Consider the following 7,168-nt stretch of genomic DNA (forward strand, 5'->3'; position numbering starts at 1 on the left):
ACTGGGCTTGGTACCGGAAGGTTGCCAGATTGATGTCTAGGAACGGCAGGAACAACCATGGCAGAAGTACCTTTAAGCAAGACACTGAACCCCCTCTAACACTAAATGACAACAGCAAAATTCTGAAAAAGCAACAGAAAAATACTGCTGCTTGTATTATCCAGTGATATTAGCACAAATAAAACCAAAGAACCCAAAAATCGGCTGCTAGTTAACTTGTTAATAAACAGACGATTTAGTATATATTACAGTTAAGACATCTCTCTGCCATACATTATTTTTTTTTAATGCTGCTTCTGTTATTCAGATTAATGTGCAACAGACGTGGTACACACCCTCCCATTAGAGCCTCAGGCCAGTCTAAAGAAAACTGGTCTAACAACAAACACCACGCAAAATTGGGTTGCTCAACACCTCACAAACATCACACAAGCATTGCCAATGATATTTATGCGTACTGAGTTTCTTCTGTTATAACTCCTACACTTAATGCTATCAAATGTATCTAAACAAAAACTACCCTGAATCACCTTTATCTTAGGAATTATTGTTGCTGTCAGCTATCGTTGTAAACAGTAAACATGGAGATATAAATATAGTGACTATGGTGGAGTAAACTTTTGGGACTTGAGGTGTCTAGGCTAACAATCGTGGTTCCACTGAAAGCAGACCCTGCATGAGTCTTGTGACCACTTTTGACATGAACCCTTTTATACCAAGGTACTGATTTTATCTAAGTGACATACATTTATATATATAAATATATATATATATCATAGTGTTCAGTGTCCAAAACCTCATAAGAATTAATTTGAAATTATTTAAAATTACTTGAAATATGATATAATTAGTTCATGCAGTTTGAACTATACTAACCTTCTAGCTACCTTCTTATTTTCATTAGCATTCTTCTTAGCATTATTAGATTAATCTTAAAATAATCTTTTAGCTGAATTATTCTTTTAAAGAATAGTTATGGATAATTACATTTCAAATTTAAGAATAAAAGAGTATTTATTCATTCGATCATTATCTTTAACCGCTTATCCAATTCAGGGTCGCAGTGGGTCTGGAGCCTACCTGGAATCACTGGGTGCAAGGAGGGAACACACACTCGACTGGGCATCAGTCCTTCACAGGGTGACACACACTGACACACTCACAACTATGGTCACTTTTTGAGTCACTAATCCACCTGCCAACGTGTACTTTTGGACCATGAGAGGAAACCCAAGCGGACACAGGGAGAACACACCAAACTCTCACAGATAGTTACCTGGAGCGGGACTTGAACCCACAACCTCCAGGTCCCTGGAGCAGTGTGACTGCAACACTACCTGCTGTACCACCATGCTGCCCTTAAAAGAATATTTAATACTACATACAAATGTAGAATTTATTTGGATAGCCAAACAAAGACAAATCTTTTCATAAAAGACTTCAAAAGTCATCAAACAGAGTGAGAGCCTGTTCTATTCTGGAATTATGAGTACATAAAACCACAAATAATGTAATCTGAAAGGAAAATAATGTTAACAATTTATTATCTTGTTGAATTTCAAAATAATTCTATTGTCCTAATGACAGTTATCAGTACTGTGTACAATAAGATGCAATAAGATGTTGTATCAGGAAATGTACAGGTGTGTTTTGGAGTCGTAACTGATTTTCATACGATTGTACAGTACCTATGATTGTTCCATTAGTAGAAATAATAATGTTGTAAAACATTTGTATATAGTATCTTCATGTGTGTCACTGACACTATCTGTACAGATAAATGAAATATAAAAAAATAAAGGAATAACGCTAACAATATTTATCTGTCATACTTGTATTTAATGTTATTAATGTTATATTTCACAACCCCAGAGTTCAGTTTATCCCACTCTAAACACTAAATTCCATTCATGATTTCACTATCACACTACATTTAGAATGTGCAATAAAACCAGGTGTGTAGTAAATAATCGTTCAGACAATATACAAATCCATTTCAGAAAAAACGATTTTAAAAAATTGTGTGATTATTTCTTTGTAGCGGAACATCATTTAACGGACCACAGTACAAAGGAATGATTTTTAATGCTTTGACTGACCAACATAATTGTACAAATCCCATTTTCTGTGCAAATAAAACCAAATGCAATTATGTGCAAATCTTTTAAACCTTCTTTTTAACAGAAAATAGTACAAAGACAATATTATTTTATGTTTAAACTAAGAAATTGTATTATTTTAAAAAATTTGGGACAGAAGCATGTTTACCACTGTGTTGTATCACCTCTTATTTTCCCATTATATCTTCTTGTAGGATTTCAGGTGCTCAAAAGTTTAGGTCTTTGTTATAATTCTTTGTTTCATTATGCACTAATTGGTTTTCTTTGGGTGAAAGATCTGGACTATTTTAGCTTCCAGACTCCAAAGAGCCATGCCATTAATAAAAATAAAGTATATATCATTCAGCCTTAACAGCGCATTCACAGATGTGAGTGTCACCTGTACCATGTGCAATAATAATAATAATAATAATAATAATAATAATAATAATAATAATAATAATAATAATAATATTAATAATAATAATAAAAAGGGCGGCACGGTGGCGCAGCAGGTAGTGTCACTGTCACACAGCTCCAGGGACCTGGAGGTTGTTGGTTTGATTCCTGCTCCGGGTGACTGTGAGGGTCTGTGAGGAGATGGTGTGTTCTTCCCGTATCCGTGTGGGTTTCCTCCGGGTGCTCTGGTTTCCTCCCACTGTCCAAAAAACACACGTTGGTAGGTGGATTAGCGACTCAAAAGTGTCCGTATGTGTGAGTGAATGTGTATGTGTCTGTGATGCCCTGTGAAGTACTGGCGCCCCCTCCAGGGTGTATTCCCGCCTTACGCCCAATGATTCCAGGTAAGCTCTGGACCCACTGCGACCCTGAATTGGATAAGCGGTTACAGATAATGAATGAATGAATGAATGAATAATAATAATAATAATGTCTCTGTAATATTTTCATTAAAATGTATATGTTTTAAATGATTTGCATGTCTTGCATTATGTTTTTATTTCCATTTTACTGTGTCTGAACATTTTTGGAAATGGGGCTTGTATTATGTACATATACAGTAAACTTATTTAGGAATTTGAGGCCTTAAGTACATTCAAAGAAAAGTTGAAACAGGCAAAATAACATTGAGAAGTTTGCAAGTTAAAAACTTTGGGCAGCATGGTGGCTTAGTGGTTAGCACGTTCACCAAACTAGGGGGAGTTTTCATGTTCTTCTCGTGTCTGTGTGGATTTCATCAGTTTCCTTCTCTTATAACTGTCCTGGTGTGAGTGAATCACTATGTATAAGACTGAATGTCTGTATGCGTATGATTGAATGTGTGTGAGCCCAGATATGGACTGACGCTTTATCCTGGGTGAAAGCCTAGTGCCCGGAGCAATCTTCCAGGTGGACAGTCGTTCCCGGTTGAGAATACACTGTATGTTCACGTATGGCTGCCAATTCTCGCCAGTATGTGTGTGGATTAAAAGTTGAGTGTTGTTTGCAAAGCGTCCCTGGGTTTCTAGAAAGGCACAATACTTTAAATAACTTTAAATAAATTTAACAAATAAAATAAAAACAATATTTTGAAACATTCCACAGAAACAATATAGAAGGTATGAAAGGAGCATTCATTAACGGTCTTTGCCAGCAAAGTTAGGTCGTAGCTAATCACTATTTGCCAAACATTGTGAAACAAGTGTCAAACCTTTTGCAAATTATGGGGCAATCAAATCAATACATTTTTATCTCTTAAGCACAGTTCTAGAGACTTGTATCTAGATCTATGCCAAAGTGTGTGGAAGCTCTTCTGATAGCTCAGGTTAACCCATTATCAGTTTAAGTTGCTTTCTTCCCTTTTAATTTACCTTTCAGCATCAAAGATAAATATATAGTACTTTGCAAAATTCACTTTTAAACAAAAATATGTATTACATGTTAAAATGTGTAGGTTCGATTCCCGCTCTGGGTGACTGTCTGTGAGGAGTTGGTGTGTTCTCCCTGTGTCCGCGTGGGTTTCCTCCGGGTGCTCCGGTTTCCTCCGGTTTCCTACGTTGGTAGGTGGATTGGCGACTCAAAAGTGTCCGTAGGTGTGAGTGAATGTGTGTGTGTGTCTGTGTTGCCCTGTGAAGGACTGGCGCCCCCTCCAGGGTGTATTCCTGCCTTGCGCCCAATGATTCCAGGTAGGCTCTGGACCCACCGCGACCCTGAATTGGATAAGCAGTTACATATTAATGAATGAATGAATGAATGTTAAAATGTTTTGTTTTCTAAAACATAGTTGAGGAACTGTGGGGTGGTTAAATCGTCACATGTTTGGATCAATACTTTTCATGTGGAATCCTAAAGACATTCTATGGAATTATTTTCCTAACCAGATATTGGAGGACAATTACAATAATTATTAATGAGCTTGCGCAAGAAGAGAAAATAATAATGAAGAGTCACTAATAGTTCATTTCATCAGAAGAGAGGGTTTTAACCCACCATAATCTTAAAGGCAAAATAACAATCATATAACTGTACTGGATTATTATACATTTTTAAATATATATAATGTAAGAATAGTTTCTGGAACATAAAATATGTTTCATAAATTATATTCAGCTATAAAAAATAAAATACAGTTCAAATGTACCTTTTCAAATGTGCACAAAACTGCACTAAAATAATTGCATTTCATTACACTGGAGAGTCAGGCATTGTAAGGTAGCACTGGGGAATTTTATCAAGTTGAGCTGCATGCAGTGAGCTTGCAGGATTTTTGGGTAAGAATCAGTTCATCTACAGCAATAAAAGTAAAATGAGTATAAAGTATAGAGGCATCTGTAAACAAGTTTTTAAAAATATTTAAATGAATAATAAATTGCACCTATTTTTAAGCCATTTTTCCAAATCACATTAATGCACTGCCTGACCACATCTGGAGGAGTCCACAAGAGAGCATTGAGTATGTAGTGCAATGCCTTATTTTCTACATTTCCTGTCTTTTACTTCTTTGCTTATGTCATGTTTGAAGTCATGAAGCGGTGTTTTCGAGCATTGTGTCTAAAAATCTTTTGGTCATACCTTGCTAATTTCACCATGTAGCAAATGCTTTATACAGTGAATGACTTAACGAGTGAACTGTATATATATATATATATATATATATATATATATATAGAGAGAGAGAGAGAGAGAGAGAGAGAGATAGTAATATTAATGAGATAGTAAGTCATCATTATGAGATATTAAGTGATAACTAGAAACTTGCCTTTCCCATACGAAACGTGAAATGGTTGCACAGCTTGAATCATGCTCCCACCTTTATAGGAACTGTCCCTATATCTATCTTTCTTTATTGCCTCACACACACACACACATATACACAGGGCACTGTCTATCCCAGTCCACCTCACTCTCTCCCCCTCCACCTCCTTCTCTATCTCACACACGCACGCATGCCCACACACAGCTTTGGCTCTCAGAGAAGCTCATTTCAATACGTTTCTATAGGAGTTTACACACTTTGAACAAATGCTTGTAGCTCAGAAAATATTTCCAAAATCGCTTAACCAAAGGCATCGTTACAACATGAACACTCTGACAATCAGTTTGGTGCAAATATTTGTAAGCATTGAGCAAAATTTTCTTCAGGTCATAATGGGAAACCAGTGCAGCGCAGGTGCATACTTCCGTAAACTGAAGTCTTACAATCCTTTGTCTTTTACTGTAATGTCTGCAGTACATTAATGATAAATCCATTACACCAGCTGATTTGTCACATACCATGAAACAAACTTTGTAGTCAGGGGTTATAATATAATATATTATAGAGCATAGTCACACAATGCTTGCTTACTACCATACAAAATTTAGGCCTGTACCTGACTAACATTAGAGGCATAGACCACCCAATAATCAAAATCTTTCAGCAGTTTTCTTGCTCTTAAAATTAAATTCATATTCTACAGAATCTCTTCCATGGGAACCATATGTAAATTAATTCTGAATAAATGGGAAAAGGGGCAACACGGTGGCGCAGCAGGTAGTGTCACAATCACACAGCTCCAGGGACCTGGAGGTTGTGGGTTTGAGTCCCGTTCCGGGTGACTGTCTGTGAGGAGATAGGTGTGTTCTCCCCGTGTCCACGTGGGTTTCCTCCAGGTCCAGGTCCTCCCACGGTCCAAAAACACACACTGATAGGTGTTTAAAAAATAAACCTGGCTTTTTATTTGAATGTTCTGTTCCACATTAAAAGCCAACAAAGTTATGTTCAAAGTACCTAAAAAACACACCTTCAGCCTGAAAACTGTGTGTCGTCACTGCAGCATTTATGGGGGAATGGTAAAAATTGAAAAATCTGACACATTCATGCAATTATATACTGAAGGCAATAAAGTGTTTCTAAAAAACTAGATATCTACTTACCTTCTCTAGCTTGTGCAGGTGCTACCTAAATGAGGACCCAATCCACGTGTCCAATAATATGCATATGGCAATCAGTGATGATGTAAAAAAAAAAAAAATATATATATATATATATATATATATATATATATATATATATATATAAAGAAATGATATGGTGTAGGGGATGTTTGAAATTAGGAGCTCGGACATCCGGGAGAGACTCGGAGTGGAGCCGCTGCTCCTCCACTTCCTGGAGAGGTGTTCTGGGCATGTCCAATGGGGAGGAGGCCCCGGGGCAGGCCAAGAACACGCTGGAGAGACTATATGTCTCGACTGGCCTGGGAACGCCTCGGTATACCCCCGGAGGAGCTAGACTCGGTGGCTGGGGAGAGTGAGGTCTGGGTTTCTTTGCTCCGACTGCTTCCCCCGCGACCCGGACCCGGACCCGGATAAGCGGTGGATAATGGATGGATGGATGAATGTTTGAAATTTTATTTCAAGGTTCTTCCAAGCATGTATATTGTACATTTATTGTAATATTTAACATTATAGGTAAGAAGGATGTATAAATGTTTCAAATAACCCTGTAAAAGAGTGGTAAGATATGTTGAACACCACCATTAAAAAAATTTCCACATTACTTACGCACTTTTATTATCTTAAGTAAATGTCAGAGATCTGACAGGTCAAACTCTTCTCAGATCAAAGAACCTAGTGTGAAATTTCACAGTTCA

The sequence above is a fragment of the Hoplias malabaricus genome, chromosome 5 (genome assembly GCF_029633855.1).
Source record: "Hoplias malabaricus isolate fHopMal1 chromosome 5, fHopMal1.hap1, whole genome shotgun sequence".
Lineage (NCBI taxonomy): Eukaryota > Metazoa > Chordata > Actinopteri > Characiformes > Erythrinidae > Hoplias > Hoplias malabaricus.